The 18,285-nt window shown below is 41.4% G+C and overlaps 1 protein-coding gene across 1 annotated transcript in view; it reads left to right on the forward strand.

Moving 5' to 3' along the window:
* The first annotated feature begins 6,704 nt into the window (after positions 1–6,704).
* Positions 6,705–18,285, forward strand: part of Ork1 (open rectifier K[+] channel 1) — a 223,157-nt gene continuing 211,576 nt past the window's right edge. The window contains exon 1 of the mRNA XM_067155657.2: positions 6,705–6,728. The gene's annotated coding sequence lies outside the window, so the exon portion shown is untranslated. The remainder of the gene's footprint in view (positions 6,729–18,285) is intronic.

Below are 18,285 nucleotides of genomic sequence, written 5' to 3' on the forward strand. Positions count from 1 at the left end.
ATAACGACGGAACCAGATAACCCACTACATGCAATCCAGAGATTCCAGATCACCGGCAGAGATGCAGTTTCATCATACATTTAAGTACCATTTTTCTAATGTTTATCTGTTCATCTTTGTAGAAATAATGCTTACTTATTCATTAGTGGTAGTATTTCTTCTAGTCTTGAATATTTTTTATTCTTCTTCATATGGGAAATGGTAGTGTTGTCATTTGTGTGTTAGTGATTATCGGTCTCTATTAGAATAGCTAGTACGTGCGTCTGTCTTCTACGATTGCTCTAACTGTCCCATTTAATAGTCTAGTGTGATTTAAAAATCATTGTCCTCATCGATAATTAATAATTTAATTTGAAAGTATTTTTATCGGAAGTCGTGTGGAACAGATTTACGGCATGTTTGTTACGCCGGATTTCTATATAAAAATTCTTCTCGTGGGATTTAAGGCGTGTTAGTGTCATCTGGCATATTGTCCAACCCTAGTTCACGCGAATTTGATATCTAGCACATCTAATAATAATAATAATAATAATAATAATAATAATAATAATAATAATAATAATAAAATTTTTCACCAAGGGTTAAATGAATGAATAAGGGTCACGAGTTAAATATTGCTTGATCTTGTGTGTGAGATGTTAATGTGTGCTCAATTAGAATGAATATGAGCCTGGAATATGGTAGAATCCTGACGAATGATTTACTGTATTTTTATTGACTTGTGAATTAATTTATTGAATTTATTTGAAGAATACGTGTGGGGTAAGACGTAATTTCTTCAAGCGTGAGCACGTGTTAATTGATAGACGTGCAGTTGAGTAATAATAATGTCGTGACTCATGAACCATGAAAGCGAATTCTAATATTTGACCTGTACTGTGTGCGTTTCTGTAGACGACAATTTTTCCAGATATCAACCGCCGTTGTTATCATGACCAACGTTGTAAATTTCATCACCCTTGACCAAGTGATCATCCAGACTTCATCACATTTCCGACAGACGTGAATGGATTTTTCTTTACCCGATACCGTCATCGTGAGAATTCATGCGCCTACGATAAAAGGCAACAAGTAATATTCAAAGTCTAGAATTCGTTGTAAATAATGTAAATAATTCTCGTGTGCCTTAGTGTGAATGCTGTGTGTGTGGTAGTAATTTCAGTGAATTGTGATATGTTTTTTTGACTGTGGTTGTGACCCAGCCACGTGTTCGTTACGTTGGGTCCTGGTTATCAGCATCGTTGTTTGAGTTGATCTAACTTTTTGAGAGTTGAACCTTTAGTAAATTTTATTTTGAAATTAAGTTGAGATAAGTTCAGAGTATCAGACAGTAATGAATAAGAGGCTCATTATTATTGTAAAGCTTACGATGCTAAATTTTCTCAAGACGTCAGAGGCTAAAGATTGACGTCATGGTTTGTTCAATCGAAAATTAAAGAAAGTTTCATAGTAATGATTACTGTACAAGCATAATTTGATGAAATTGAGTCAGATAGAGACTTCTTTGAGTAATGTTTCCGATAACAATGTTGTTTATTTATTTTAACAAATTTAATGGATATCACGTTTAATTCAGTACTCTAAAGGAGTAAAGTTTTCATTCGAGGTAATGAATGTTAACATAAATGAATCTGATATTTTTGAGGCTTAAACTAGTATGAGATAGACAGCTTTTTGAGATGAAATTATTTTCAACTTGGAAATAATAACGACATTATTGAGAGGAGGTCATCCCATGGAAAGTTTATTGTTTTTGTGTTTCGTTGAGCCAGAAGTAGGCTAATATCCATCTGTATATTTGCAGAATTATTGACGTCAAAGTTATTGGAGGAATTAAATGCTGTATTTGAAGGAACTGGCAGAGAAGAATCCAAATTATAATTTAGCATCAAGATTTGTTTAATTTAATTTGTTAATTGTTAGATAATAAATGTCAAGAACCTGTTGTTTTGATATTTTTGTATTATTGTCGCTAGTCCTTGTCTCTTTCCCTCCTTCAAAATAAGCAAAGTCAGACAACGAACGGTCCACCCGTGAGACTGTCGTTCTCCGGCTGAGCATGCCCGGTAAAAAGGGGGCAATATGAACTATATACATGATCAATATGAGGATTACAGCGAATTATTTCCGAGTGTATTTACAGAGTATTTACAATTACATAAAATAAGAGTTGTAGAGGTACAAGAACAGATCCGGACTCTTTGCAAGATTGTTTGGGAGAATGACCTAAATGACAACCGATATTTTTTGTTTCAAACAGCTCTGTACCTTTCCCACACGTAACGCTTCACTCTTTGTTTGAATGTTGCCAATGTTGGTGCTGTTTTTACCATATTTATAGGAACGAACATTGTATAAGGCAAAGTCATTGCGTGCCTGTGAATGGGTGTCAGAATTCAGGGTGTGAGTATTGCCGCACTGAAATGACATGAGTAGACGAATAAGTAGGACAGGTCACAATGTGAAGGTAAAATTGCAATTCAAGGGAGAAATTGTGGGAAATATTCGTTTATAGGAAAAAGAATTAGGGAATGGAATAATATACTAAGGGTTCTGTTGGATAAATTTGCAAGTTGTTTGAAAATATTTAAGAAAAGTTTAGATCAGGGGTGGCAAACCTTTATCGACTAGCGTCTTGTTTATTAGTGTGCCATCTTGGGAAACCCTCACTTGTCCTTGTTTGGTTTGCATTACATTCGACTGAGTGTCTCGCGGTTTTATTTTGCAAACATCACGGGAGATGACATTTCAAAGTTTAAGAATAAAATATATATTTTTGCTTTGACGAATACAATTAATGAAAATATGGCCATAGTCGGACTAAATGGCTGAATGGTCATCGTTGAGGCCTTCTGCTCAAAGGGTCCCGGGTTCCATTCCCGCCTCTGATTCTTACCCGGGGACTCGTTGTTTGTGTTTGTCCCAACACTTTCCTCTTCATATTCAGACAACACTCTACACTAGCAACCACCACAGAAATACACAATAGTGATTACATCCCTCCATATAGGTTTGGTGTCAGGAAGGGCATTCGGCCATAAAACAGGGCCAAACCCACATGTGCGCCACATTTCGCACCGGCGACCACACACGTGTGGGAAAAGCGCAAGAATAAGAATAAGAAGATCAACTCATATGTAACATTTTCAGACTGACATCGCATTACTCTTAGAAAGTACACCAATAAAGCATCTGCCACGGTCATGTACAAATGCGTGGCGAAGCAATAAAAGATAATTTCAAGGAATACCAGAAAGTTATCTGCGCAGTTGACGTACTTTGTTATCTGGACGTACGGGCAGTGTCTAGAAAGCCCACCGAGCATGATCGCTGTGCGGTCGAGGGCGCGCATTCGGGAGATAGTGGGTTCGAACCCCACTGTCGGTTCCCCTGGTGGCCCCAGGGACTCTGAACTTTAGAGGGTGCGTTGGCGACTACGGCGACCTTAGCTGAGTCCACTTACTTGTGCAAGGCTTCTCGCTTTCATCTATCCTATCCGACCTTCCTTTGTCAACTCTTGTTCTTTTTCGATCCCCACAGTCTTAGGTTGCGAATCCTACGGAGTCTTTTATTTTCACGCCCTTCGTAGCCATTGTTTTTCTTCGGCCGATACCTTCATTTTTCGAAGTGTCGGTTCCCTTTCTTTCTTTTCTCTCTCTGATTAGTATTAATAGGGGATTGTTGCTCAGTTGTACTTCCTCTTACAACCACCACCCCACTGTCGGCAGCCCTGACGATGGTTTTCTGTGGTTTTCCATTTTCATACCAGGTAAATGCTGGGGCCGTACATTAATCAAGGCCACGGCCGCTTCCTTCCTACTCCTAGGCCTTTCCTATCCTATTGTCGCCATAAGATCTACCTGTGTCGGTGCGACGTACAGCAACTTATCTGGAATGTCGTCCAGCACCGGCTGTGAGGAGCTACTCGATGAGAGGTAGTTGCAAACAAACAAACAAACAAACAAACAAACAAACAAACAAACAAACAAACAAACAAACAAACAAACAAACAAACAAACAAACAAACAAACAAATGCCATCGCGCAAGAGCCCTAGACCGCTCCTCAGCTCGAAGACCTGTAGGTTACAAGAAGTACCGCTCATAGCATAAATCCTTACATTTATGGAACTGTTCTTTATGAAATAGTAAAAACTGTTACTAGTCACAAGTTTTATTATAACAAAGGTATTTGCTTAACGTCCCATTAACTACCTTTTAATAATTTTCTGAGACGCCGAGATGCTGGGATTTTGTCCCGCAGGAGCTCCTTTTTATGTGTCAGTGAATGTACGAACGCGAGACTGACGTATTTGTGAGCACCTTCAAATACCACCGCCCTGAGCCAGGGTCGAACCAGCGCCTCAACAAGACTTCGCTCCAAGGTGAAGTGCTGTGATAGGCCTACAGTACACAAGAGTTAGGAGCTCTGGTCAACTATAGGCGTGTCTTCTCAGACATGTAGAGTTGGTGCCAAATTTTTAATATTGTTTTTAATTATTAATTTTCAATTTCATCATTGACTACGTGTTCTGGATCTATTAATTAATGTCTATATATTTCTAGAGTTTCTAAAATCAAAATATGAAGGACTTTACGGCCGGAGTCATTATGATAAAAGTCTGCCGTCGTCTGTTTCTCTCATTCTTGCCAGACATTTCGACTACTGCTGCGGTAGTCATCGTCGAAATACTCTCTGCCGTGTCCCGCTGGCGACAGTACTTCGACGTCGCGACAGAAGATGACTACCGCAGCAGTAGTCGAAACGTCTAGCAGGAGTGAGAAAAGACCGCGGCAGACTTTTATCATAGTTTCTAGAATGTTCACTTGCATTCCTTTTGAATGTGCCTGTAAAATGGTCAGAGAATTCTGTATATTCTCACCGCTCGGTTCCGTGATACAAACCCCAGTCGCTGTGCTGGACAAAGCGAAGGCGGGACAGGGTTTTCTCCGAATACTTCGGTTTTCCTTGTCATCTTTCATTCTACAAACACTCTATTTCATTTCACCAGTCAGTCATTAATCATTGCCCCAGAGGAGTGCGATAGGCTTAGGCGGCCGGCACAGTTTCTATTTTCGCCGCTAGATGGGGGCTTCATTCATTCCAGCCCTGACCCGGTTCACTCTGGAAACCGGGTGTGGATTTTCATTTATGTTCTCTGTCGGCAACTGCTGGTTTTTCATCCTTATGCCGCCAGATGTAGGGACTGCCTGGCCGAGGCGGTAAAAGCGTGCTCGGTTCGCCCGAAAGGACGTGGGTTCGAATCCCTGTCAGGAAGTCGTAACATTTAAGAAACGAGATTTCCACTTCCGGAGGTGCATATGGCCCTGAGGTTCACTCAGCCTACACCAAAAATGAGTACCAGTTTAATTCCTGGGGGCAAAGGCGGCCGGGCGTAGAGCTAACCACTCTGCCCCATTACGTGCCGAGTATAACAATGGTGGAAGCCTTTACCTTCCACTCCTCCAAGGGCCTTCATGGCCTGTACGGAGGTGACTTTGCTTTAGTTTGTTTTGCTTTGCTGCCAGATGTCCTTGAAATCTGATGCCAAATCGTCTTCCAGTTTATCCAATGTCCACCTCTGTGGTCTAGTGGTTAGTGTGATTAGCTGCCACCCTCGGAGGCCCAGGATTGATTCCCGGCGCTGCCACGGAATTTGAAAACAGGTACGAGGTCGCCTCACCCTGGTGAGGTCAAGTGACTAGAGGGGAGTTCGAATTTCCCCTTGGCCATCCTCGAAGTGGTTTTCCGTGGTTTCCCACTTCTCCTCCAGGGAAATGCCGGGATGGTACCTAACTTAAGGCCACGGTCGCTTCCTTCCCCCTTCTTCATCTATCCCTTCCGATCTTCCCATCCCCCCACCCCACGAGGCCCTTGTTCAGCACAGCAAGTGAGGCCGCCTGAGCGAGGTACTTGTCCTCCTCCCCAGTTTCATCCCCGACTGAAATTGTGACGCTCCATGACACTGCCTTTGAGGCGGTAGAGGTGGAATCCTTCGCTGACTCCGGAGGAAAAACCAACCCTCGACCGTTAAGAAAGGAAGGAAGGAAGGAAGGAAGGAAGGAAGGAAGGAAGGAAGGAAGGAAGGAAGGAAGGAATACATTCACAGTTTCTACAGTTATTTTATACACACCAGTCTTTTAGAATGTATCTGGTGTACTGACTGAGCGTGGTAGAACCTGACCCAGGTTGTTAATGTCGAGGAGGTCATGTCTGTTTTTTGGCGGCTTTGGAAACTTGGAATGATGATTCTCCAATTAATGGTTTGCTCTCGTCCTTCATGTCATGATTTTGGTGTTTACTTTCTCCTGTTTTCTTTCTAAAATTTCTAAGCATTTTATCTGTCATATGTACCCTATATTGTATCCATTTTTTTGTGGTGATTTTTTGGAGCAAAGTCTGTGAGAAACGTGGTAGAGTAAATAACACTTGTAAATGGTAGCAGCAAGCTCTAATTCACAGTGACGGACAAGGCCTTCATAAACACATGGTTATGATTAAGAACCTCTGTTATCCGAAGCACTTTTAACCGAAAAACCGTTAAATCGAAACGGACAAAAAGTTCTCTTGCCTGGCGAGATGCATGCAACATTGAGGAAAATTACAAACACACACAGGAGGAGAAGGGAGAAGTACGTACTCGAGATACCTGTCGATAAGACACTCACATATAAGAGTGGATGTGGGATGCGCCTTGAGTTGTCCCGCGCGAGGTACCGCAACACACAGGTGAGTCTCCATGGATACCGCATTCATATTCTTACAGGGTTTGTAACACGAGATCCACTATGGATTCCAATTTGAATTTACTGATTAAACTTTCCCACTGTGGCCCTTTGTACAATGACTGTACTGAATACCATAACAAAATGAAGGAAAACATTAAAACTAAAATGTTAAGTTTAATATAGTACGCGGCAACATATGCAAGATGTCGGTACAGCATGTGTTTTACACCTGCCCCCTCATGTCTCACATATGGAACACAGGATGCCGCGGTGACTGTATCATCTCACGTAACGTGGGACAAGCTGATAGAATCCCTTTCCAGGGATATTCTTTGGGTATATTCCCGGCAATTACGAGAGAAGATAGTCATTTTTCTGTCATAACGTTCTTCATTATAGAGTTTCACTTTTACCTTCATTATAGACTGTGGCGCGTTCCTACGTTCAGTCTGCAAGACTCTGTCAATTACCGAAGTACTGTACCTCCTAAACCCTCTCTTTGTAACTAACCCTGTGATCTCGTTTAATTCCACGTGTCTTATCAAGAGAGATCCGGTCCATTGCTGATTGGTTAGGGTGCTGGCCTATAAGCACAGCGGTCCCGGTTTCGATTCCCCATGGGATCGGGAATTTTAACCATCATTGGTTAATTCCGTTGGCACAGGGGCTGGGTATATGTGTCGTCTTCATCATCATGTCATCCTTATCATGACTCACAGGTCGCCTACGGGCGTCAAATCAAAATACCTGGCAAGCCGAACATGTTTTCGGACACTCCCGGCACTAAAAGCCATACGCTATTTCATTTTCATCAAGAGACTAAGAACCGAACGAAGAATGTCAGTGTGTACTATGCGCACAGAACGGTGGGAAATATCACATGTGCGAAGAGAACAAAATCTCTCCCGGACTGAGTGGCTCTGACGGCCTTCTGACCTCAACTTGACAGGTTCGATCCTGGTTCAGTCTGGTGGTGTTTGAATCTGCTCAAATACGCCAACCTCGTGTCTATGGATTTACTGGCACGTAAAAGAACTCCTGCGGGACTAAATTCCGGCACCTCGTCGTCTCCGAAAACCGTAAAAAGTAGTTAGAGGGACGTAAATCACAAATAACATTATTATTATTATTATTATTATTATTATTATTATTATTATTATTATTATTAATAAAAATTCTGTAAGACAGACTATGGCAAAGATTAAACCAATGTTCTTTATTTCTGTAGATTATTGCTCCATTTAAACGCAGTTTTCTTGTTAATACAATTATAATTAAATAATTACCAATTGAATCTAACCATCATTGTCTTGACCTACTTCTCTTGTCTCTATGGCTGAGTCCATTATTCTGTTAGGCAACATATCCTCCTCCATTCGCGTCACACGATTCTCTCAGTTTATATGCATAGATTTATCCGCCAGGTTTATTCCTAACTTCATCTCCTCATTTCGAATACCCTCCTGTCATTGTTCCCACCTGTTTGTATCAGCGATCATTCTTACTACTTTCAAGTCTTTTACTTTTAACTTGGGGCCGATGACTTTAGATGTTAGGGCTCTTTAAACAACAAGCATCATCATCATCTTCACTTCTAACTTGACCTAGAAGGTTGGCCGTGCGGTTACGGGCGCGCAGCTCTGAGCTTGCATTCGGGGAAGAATGGCTTGGAACCCCACTGTCGGCAGCCTTGAAGATGGTTTTCCGTGGTTTCCCATCGTCGCCATAAGACCTATCTGTGCCGGTGCGACATAAAGCAAACTGTAAGAAAAAAAGGAACACTTCTAACTTGTGAATAAGATATCCTGAATCCACTCAGCTTTCATTCCAGTAAAGTGGGTCTGAAAACAGACCGACGTAAGAATAGTTTTGTGCGAGAGCTGGCTTCTTTTTTACAGAATACTGTTGATCGCAATTGGCATTGCCGCACCTTGGCTCAGTACCACCCTGGGAGAATACACATCCTAAGCAGTGGTGGTTATCATTTTTTGCTTTAAGGGAGAAAATGTGAATATTTTAGAGAAACCGCGCTAGAGAATGGACGACATTCATCCCTTCGACAAAGAAGGTATCGATTAAAGATCGGGATGTTTCTTTTTTTACAATTTTGTTTTACGTCGCACCGGCACAGATACGTCTTATAGCGACGATGGGAAACCACAGAAATCCATCTTCAGGGTTGCCGACAGTGGGGTTCGAACCCACTATCTCCCGGATGCAAGCTCACAGCTGCGTGCCCCTAACCGCACGGCCAACTCAACCTGTAAAGGGATGTATCAGTAAGGTAGGAAAGTTAAATAAAACAACCTAGGTCTGGGAAATCTAATACCATCGGAAAAGTACAAGAATTTACCAGAAGTCGTCAAAAATGTTTAGAGACCATGCGAGAAACGCCGGTTATGTCGCGCCTACTTCTTCATTTCGAACTGGGTAATTTTATAGGAAACCTGTACTCAGGTTATTGACTGGTCAAGAATGGATCTGTAGGTTATTTCAGACTCGCATTCATTGACGCTTTCCTGAGGAGATTCCAACCTTTAAATCCGAGATTTGAACGTTCGTGTTTATATCGTTCAGGTTCAACTGGATTCATTATTGCTTTTCATTGCAGCTCCGACCGGCGCGACTCAATCCTTTCTATCATGTACACAAAGATACGGTGTATACAGCACTTGAGAACAGTCCAAAGAGTACTAAAGATACAGAACAATCTCTTATATAATAAGAAAACCTAACATTGATGTGCCATGGAGATATGCTTCTGGGAACAACTCATTAACTTGTGTCGACAACTACATCAGTACAGTCAGACTGAAGTACTGTACAATATAAGAGTCGACCGAAGGCGATGAGAACATGCAGTGATGGAGATTTGTTCGCTGTGATAACATGGCACGTCCACATTGTGGTTGGCCTAAGACCTCAAACAAAGAAGAAAAACAGAAGTTAAACAAAAGTAAAATCGAAGATATTCGCAAATTAATGAAATACAGCATATTTAAGAAGATGCACAGCTCTTTTTACGAGGAGATATTGAAGTGGCCAACTCCAATTAGTAAACATTGTGAAGTGATATGTACAGGTTTTGAAACAAAACGTTTAGTACTCTTTGGACTGTTCTCGAGAGCTGTATCTTTGTGTACATGATAGAAAGGATTGAGTCGCGCCGGTCGGAGCTGCAATGAATAGCAATAATGCAGTCGAACGTTCAAATCTCGGATTTAAAGGTTGGAATCTGCTCAGGAAAGCGTCAATGAATGCGAGTCTGAAATAACCTACAGATCCATTCTTGACCAGTCAATAACCTGAGTACAGGTTTCCTATAAAATTACCCAGTTCGAAATAAAGAAGTAGGCGCGACATAACCGGCGTTTCTTTTGGAAAACAAACATTTCACAATATTTAAAATCTTTCCTACAGGGTAATTTCTTTTAAATTCGGGTGATCATCATATACTTAAGGGAGCGCCTACACCTTTAACCACCAAAGATCGTGTAAACTACACCTTTTTGTCCTAAGCAACAGAAACAACTAATGGATTGTCATTTGGTGTGGCAATCGCATCATTCTTTGCCAATAGGTCCATGTACCCTTCATGTCATATGGCGAGAACATTTCAGAAAATTAGGCATTCAAAGTGGCGGCTGTATTGTCGACTTTTCCACCTTTTCTTCGATATTTTATAGAAATATCACTGTTTTTCAAGAATTCGTTATTTTTCATTTTAATTACTAATGTTGTAGCTATAAAATGACATAGAATCATTGGAATTCATGAAGTAAATATATTTTTTTCAACAACTTACAGAGTAAACCTACCTAAGTTCGTGATACTAAGGATTGTAAGTAATATATCAGGTCAAATACTCGATCTCGGAATTTTATATTTTACATGCTGAGTACCAATACATTATTCTACAAACACATGATAAAGAACGTTCAAAAATGCAGAACATTTGGAGTTATAACATGTAATAAGCGAAGTGGGCATGCTACCTAACTTCGTGATAACTTTTGTGAGCATTGTTACAGTTCACTTCACGCACTTTTCGCTGATTTTATTATCGGTATTCACAAAACACTACACATAAATACAATAGCACCAGATGAATCAATGGACTGACAACTTTCATGGAACCATCGCAAACAGAAGCAACACTGAATCCAAGGACTTTTATTCTTCCCATGACTGCACTTGTCGTTACAGGAGGCGCAAATGTCATCATTTTTCTGGTTTTACTTCTGTTTTTCCGTAGATACCGGTTTCACTGGAGTGATATGTGAAGTAGATTTTCCGGCTTGATCAGAAACAGGTGTAGTTCGATGTGTGTTGGCAGCTCTGGCCTGATCAGGAACGTGTGGCTGGTATGCGGTGGAATAGTCACAACGATAATTTCATTCTTGGATGGAATTTCCAGTACTTCTGGTGTCACGTGTCAGACATGGGAATTCATTATCGGTATCACAGGTCTTTCTGCACCAAGGCCTCGAACAAATTCCTTGAACCACTTTAAGAAAGGTTCACTGTTAATCCATTCACTCTGTGACAGGGCTACTGAGGCGTTAGGAAGGCACCATTCGTCAATGAATCTGACATTCTCACTCCTTTAAAAATGATTAGAAGTGGACCGAATTCACCTGCAGCATTTCCAGCTTGCACAATTTTTCACTTCACTGAATGGGAACTTTGTCATTGTTTGCATACTGTTTTTTGGCCATAGCATACGCAACATATCTTATTCGGTTAACGTTCAGACCGATCCCTATTTCCTGCATTTTTACTATGAAATTAACTAACTTAATCTGCAGTTCACTCGTAAGGGCAAATGGTCTACCCATTTTTAAAATACAGTAGACATATTTTCTTTTAGAGTACTCCACGGAACGGTGAAATGTTTAGCAGCCTTGTATATAGACCACTTTTCCTCCAAAACCTTCTGAAGCGCTCCCCGAAGGTCAACTGATGAATAGGCTTGTCTTCTTTGGTCACAAGACCAGTTTTTTTTAGTTTGTTGCTGTTTCCTTCTTCACACATTTGCTTAACGCTGGAACCATTATGTCTGAAATGGACATAAAACGCAAGAATCGTAGTCATTTTCCTAAGCAATAATTTAATTAATAACGCACTTAACTCCAACTCTGACTACTGATATTATAAGTGAGTTCCTTAGAGAATATAAGTGCATATATTTGTCTGAATAAGTACTTGACCGACTTGCCTTGATAACGTATTACTACAGGAACAGACCAACAAGTAGCGTGTTTCCATCCACACAACATAAAATCAACTGCCTGTCCTTCACCCAGCGGCAATTCCCGCTCAAAATATTTTCTCCGTGTAAAGGCACTCCTGCTATATATTGAGGACTGGTGGAACTCAGTGTAAAACGCCTACCTTACTTCAGGACCAATAATATGTCGCGTATCACGAAATAAAGTATGTCACGAAATAAGGTAGGTTTACCCTATTCAAGAGGCACATTTTGCAAGATTTTTAAATCAATAATTAAAAACTAAAGAGTAACATATACAGCAACAGCTCTAGGTAATATAGTTCTTCCCTATGAGATACAAATGTAATTCCTCTACCTTGAAAACGCTGGGAGTTACTGTGGAAACGGTCTTGATATCCATTGTTTCGGAAAACGAGAAACAAACTTACCAGTGTAAAACTCTGCTGCACGTTTTTGGTCATAACTTCGAAAGTATGATACATATTTTTTAAATGTTGCAGTGATTTGAAGAGAAAGATTTTATGAACATAGAAAAAAAGTAAATTGAAAAATGACCTTTTTGATCCTTAAAGGAGTAGCCCCACCCCCATTGAAAATTTGATTTAGTTTACTTCCCGTTAATTTTCGCTTAGTTGGTGAGTAATTAACACTGCGGTAAAAATACAAGTTTTTCACAATTAGTTCACCTAAAATATGTCAAACTGCGACAGAGACAGGAGAAAGGAATTCATATTTTGAGTTAGTGAGTTGCTTTTGATAACGTTCTTTAAGTCACTCGGAATAAACACGCACATAATCTTCCCCTCAACGTCTCATATCGCCAACGATGTCCGCCATGTTTTCCTGGGTTAACATCTGAAGTAATTGTTGTTAGTCTTGGACAGACTGAGTTACTGAGGTGTTCGTTGTCTCTTCTGGTGTCACTCATCTCTCTTGGATGGCATTACTGCGGCAATCACAACGGCGGGTCCACAACAACTACTCAGCAAACTACTCATGCCATATTTAAAAAGAGTGCGGGTAACACTTAGAAAGGCCGGATTTAACCGGAGGGTGTAAAGAAAAATATAAACCACCTTTCCCTTTGCGAGAGTCAATGATCATAAATATCACTCTCGGTCATGACCATCCAGATAACCTCCAGCCGTAAGACATAGCCTGCACGGTCGCTAGGTAACACTACATGACAGCCTGCACGGTTGCTAGGTAACAATAATTTACATCACAGACTGCACGGTTGCTAGGTAACAATACTTTACTTCACAGCCTGCACGGTTGCTAGGTAACACTACATCACAGCCTGCACGGTTGCTAGGTAACAATACTTTACTTCACAGCCTGCACGGTTGCTAGGTAACAATACTTTACTTCACAGCCTGCACGGTTGCTAGGTAACAATACTTTACTTCACAGCCTGCACGGTTGCTAGGTAACAATAATTTACATCACAGACTGCACGGTTGCTAGGTAACAATACTTTACTTCACAGCCTGCACGGTTGCTAGGTAACAATACTTTACTTCACAGCCTGCACGGTTGCTAGGTAACAATAATTTACATCACAGCCTGCACGGTTGCTAGGTAACAATATTTTACATCACAGCCTGCACGGTTGCTAGGTAACACTACATCACAGCCTGCACGGTTGCTAGGTAACACTTCCGTCACACGTTACACACATTTTCTGATGACCACCAGCCATAAGACATACCTACGTCAAAACGAGTTGCACAACCTTCTTAGCCACCATTGATCCACATCGGTCACCGCATTCTTCATTTACGTACATTTCGTCATACATCACCGATATTTGGAACCTAATTCTCTGAAATGGATAAAATACAGAACGTTTTGTCCTGTTTTCACCCATCGCTCATCCTGTGGTTTCTCTTTCAAGTGTATCTTAATAAATAAAATAACGATACGGTTATGATGCCGGACGTGTTGGTAGCAGCATCTCTCTCTAGTCTCGATTCAGTTCGTTTATAACAGTCGACAGAATGGAGAACCTAACATGTATTAAAAAGGAAACATTTCCCTTTGCGAAAAGCTAATGATCATGAACATGTCTTTCAATAAATGACTTAGATATTGATAACGGACGATTTATTTGCCTCATTGGCGGCCAAAGTGACGTCATTTTCGTCGCACGTTTTGTTGCGTTACACCAATTTTCTGATGACCTCCAATCTTAAGACATATTCATGTCGTTTTGTTTAAGTCATCAGTCCATAGGTTGGTGCGATGCAGCTCTCCATGCCATGGAACTAGTCCTGGGTGTCTCAAGATGTTCTCCTCTCACCAGTTCGGTTCACCGGGTCCGTCGATACAATTCAGCAATTTCTCTAAATCTTTTGCATTCTCAGATAAAGGAACAATATCATCGGCAAATCTCAGTGTTCTGATTTTCTCTCCTTGGATTGTGATTCCCTTTCCAAATATTCCTCTTTGATTTCCTTTACTACCTGGTCTATATAAACAAGGAAAAGGATGGGGGATGCAGCCCTGCCTCACTCCTTTCTGGATTGCTGCTTCTTTTTCAAAGGCCTCGACTCTTATCACTGCAGACTGATTTTTATACAGATGTTAGATAATTCTTCGTTCTCGGTATCTGATCCCTATCATCTTCAGAATCATAAATAGCTTGGTCCAATCAACATTATCGAATGCCTTTTCTTGATCTACGAACGCCATATACGTGGGCTTGTCCTTCTTAATTCGATCCTCTAAGACCAGACGTAAAGTCGCCATTGTTTCACGTGTTCCTACATTTCTTCTGAAGCCAAATTGATCTCCTCCCAATTCAGTTTCAACTTGTCTTTCCATTCTTCTGTAAATAATACGTGTTAAAATGTATGCAGGCATGAGATACTAAACTAATGGTGCGGTAGTTTTCACACTTGTCAGCACCGGCTTTCTTAGGAATAGGTATAACAACATTCTGACGAAAATCGGATGGTACCTCTCCTGTGTTATAAATCTTACACACTATATGGTATAACCTCGCCATGCTGGTTTCTCATAAGGTAGTCAGTAATTGAGAGGCCATGTCATCAATTCCAAGTGCCTTCCTCCTACTTAGCTCTCTGCCATTTCATCAGCATCAACAGACTTTTCTTGTTGCCGAAATATTCATGTCATAACAGAAAAATGTAGACTAAGGCAAGCTTGAAGAAAGGCTCGGTAAGTTCAACGTCCAACCATCCGGACTCAGCTGAATGATTTGTTTCCCACTGGAGCAGCTCAATCAGTACTTGCCCCGTGCACAGTTCCAATTATTAGAAGCATGGGGGTGGCGTGAATCAAATACGCTCGTATGGTAAGTGTATCAGTGGCTGTACTAGGCATAAATTAAAATGCAAAGAGGATGGCGGTGAACTTGCTTGTCAGCCTGTACTGACAGGGAGTAGTCTGTAAACGGGGAAATGAGCTGGGTGTCACCCACACCTCGCACAACAATGAGCGCTGTTCGCAACAAGAGGGCCTTGGACGCGAGAGCAGCGGCCACACAGGAGGACTTGGAACTTGTTTTATCCGATGTGTCTTCTGTGATTAAACTTCTCATTATCAGAGGCATGCATGCTCGCCATTCATGATTCCCATGACCTTGCCGGTATAAATACATAGGTCAGTGTTTTGTCCGAGCTAGTTCTGTGTTCTCTTCCACCTGCAGGAAGCCGCAGCAGCCAGGTAGGGGCACTGCCGCTACTTCATTCCCGTACTCACAACTATTTGTTGGATTTAAAATACATTTTTTGTGATGGGTACAATGTTTGAAAAAAATACTAGAAATACAAGAGGGCACGGATGAGGGACGGTCCGGCTGGATTTTCTTGACAACGCCGCCCAGCGTAAAACAGACTTAGGTTGAAATGAGAGACGTACAGTAGATAGTCGAGTCAGTAGAACGACAGTAAGAGAGAGGGGCAACTGTCATATTAATAAATAAATAAATAAATAAATAAATAAATAAATAAATAAATAAATAAATAAGTAAATAAATAAATAAATAAATGACGATTCATCTGTATTTAGGGCTGTCGCCCAGATAACAGATTTATTTTCAATAGTTTGTCTAGTTACTTTCTTATATGATCTCAAAGAACTTGGGAATTTCAGAAAGAATGCTTTCCCAAAGCTTACGTCAAACTGAGTGGCCTGTCATTTTCAGCTTTATGTCTATCAGCCTTTCCTTTATAAACAGGGGCTACTGTAGCAACTCTCCATACATTTGGTATAGCTCCTTCTTAAAGGTAGGTCACAGTGTGAAGACACAGTTGGAATTCAAGAGAGCAAATTGGGGCAAATATTCATTTATAGGAAGGGCACTTAGGGATTGGAATCATTTACTAAGGGAGATGTTCATTAAATTTGCGAATTATTTGCAATCATTTCAGAAAAGGCTAGGGAAACAACTGACAGGGAATCTGCTCTAAATGCAGACCAGTGGCGATTTATCTTGCTATGAACGAATATTCGCCGCAATTTATCCCTTAAACTCCAACTCAAGCTTATTCGTCTACTTGTCATTCCATGCCAGGTCTCCGCTGACAGCTCTGAACATACCATTTAGTCGAGCAGCTCGTTTCCTTTTTCACAAATCTTCCCAGCACAAAGTTGTCAACATTTTAGTAGCATTACATTTTTGTCGGAAACCACCCAGAACAAACCGTGTTGTTTTCCTTTGGATCTTTTCTATTTCTCGTAATCCTGGCGTGTGTCCCATATACTGGAACCATACTCTAATTGGGGTCTTACCACAGACTTATACGCCCTCTCTGTTACATCCTTACTACAGCCCCTTAATGCCCTCATAACCTTTTGATGAGACTTGTAAGCGTTATTTACAAGTCCGTGAATGTGATCGCCCCAGTGAACTTCTGAACGATTCTGGCAGTGCTGATGGTGGTGCAGTAATTGTTACTTTCAGAGGAGACAGCCATCACAAATGAAACTGGAATTAGTCCAGTCGTTTGAAGTGTAAATGTATCCATAAAGAAAGGAGGTTGGCAAACTCAGCAAGGTGCCCCCTGTTACGACACGCAGGATGTTTTGTAATCCACCCCCAGGCTTGCGGACACACTGCTCTTGCGCCGCGCAGGGTGCCTCATGGAGCCCTGCCTGCAATGGAAACCTGACCATAATGGGAAAATAGTCGATCCTCTGATTTTTACGCTAAAACACATAGACTCTAATCCAGGTGGTTTAAAAATAACATATTTTTATACATACTGCACCGATTCCGGAGGTTTTTTTTTTTTTTTTTTTGCTATTGGCTTTACGTCGCACCGACACAGATAGTCTTATGGCGACGATGAGGCAGGAAAGGGCTAGGAGTGGGAAGGAAGCGGCCATGGCCTTAATTAAGGTACAGCCCCAGCATTTCCTGGTGTGAAAATGGGAAACCAGGGAAAACCATTTTCAGGGCTGCCGACAGTGGGGTTCGAACCTACTATCTCCCGAATACTGGATACTGTCCGCACGGTATTTGTTTTAAACGACACTGAAACTCTGAAAAGTGTTTAACTGATGTCCATACGTCACTCATCCAACTCCAAGGACATTCCCAGGAGAATATGGTGCACGCATTCCAGACGCAATCCTGGAGTTAGAGTTGGAAACAAGAGGTTATCTGGCAATCATCCCACACCTCGTTTCTAAAAAGGCGACGGAAGATGCCCGGGCCCATCTAGAGAAGTTTCCTCGTGAATTATTACGTCGTTTGTCTCAGGAGCCTGGCCCGCGGTGTAGGGGTAGCGTGTCTGCCTCTTACCCGGAGGCCCCGGGTTATATTCCCGGTGAGGTCAGAGATCTGGATCTGAGGGCTGGTTTGATGTCCACTCATTCAACATGATTACAATTGAGGAGCTATCGGACTTTGAGATGGCGGCCCCGTTCTTGAAAGCTAAGAATATCGGCCGAGAGGATTCGTTGTGCTGACCACACGACACCTCAAAATCTGCAGGCCTTCGGGCTGAGCAGTGGTCGCTTGGTATGCCATGGCACTTCGGGGCTGTTGCGCCATGGGGATTGAGTTTGTCTCAGGAGATAGGTTGTTCCTACGCCAGTCGTTAAACCATTCTTTGTTCGACGGTCGAATAATTTCACAGATATTATGGCCTCCCAGATCGCCCGATCTCACGCTTCCAGATTATTTCTTGTGGGGTTACATTCAAAATAGCCTTTATCGTTATCGGCCAATTGACAGTCTGAATAAGAATAATGTTGCCGTTTTCTAGACAAGTAATTATTCGATTTTAAAAGTAATCAGAGCACTGAATTTGTAATGACTATAAAGTTTAAAAGCTAGGTGTGCAAGATTAAT

Source organism: Anabrus simplex, chromosome 11 (assembly GCF_040414725.1).
Source record: "Anabrus simplex isolate iqAnaSimp1 chromosome 11, ASM4041472v1, whole genome shotgun sequence".
Lineage (NCBI taxonomy): Eukaryota > Metazoa > Arthropoda > Insecta > Orthoptera > Tettigoniidae > Anabrus > Anabrus simplex.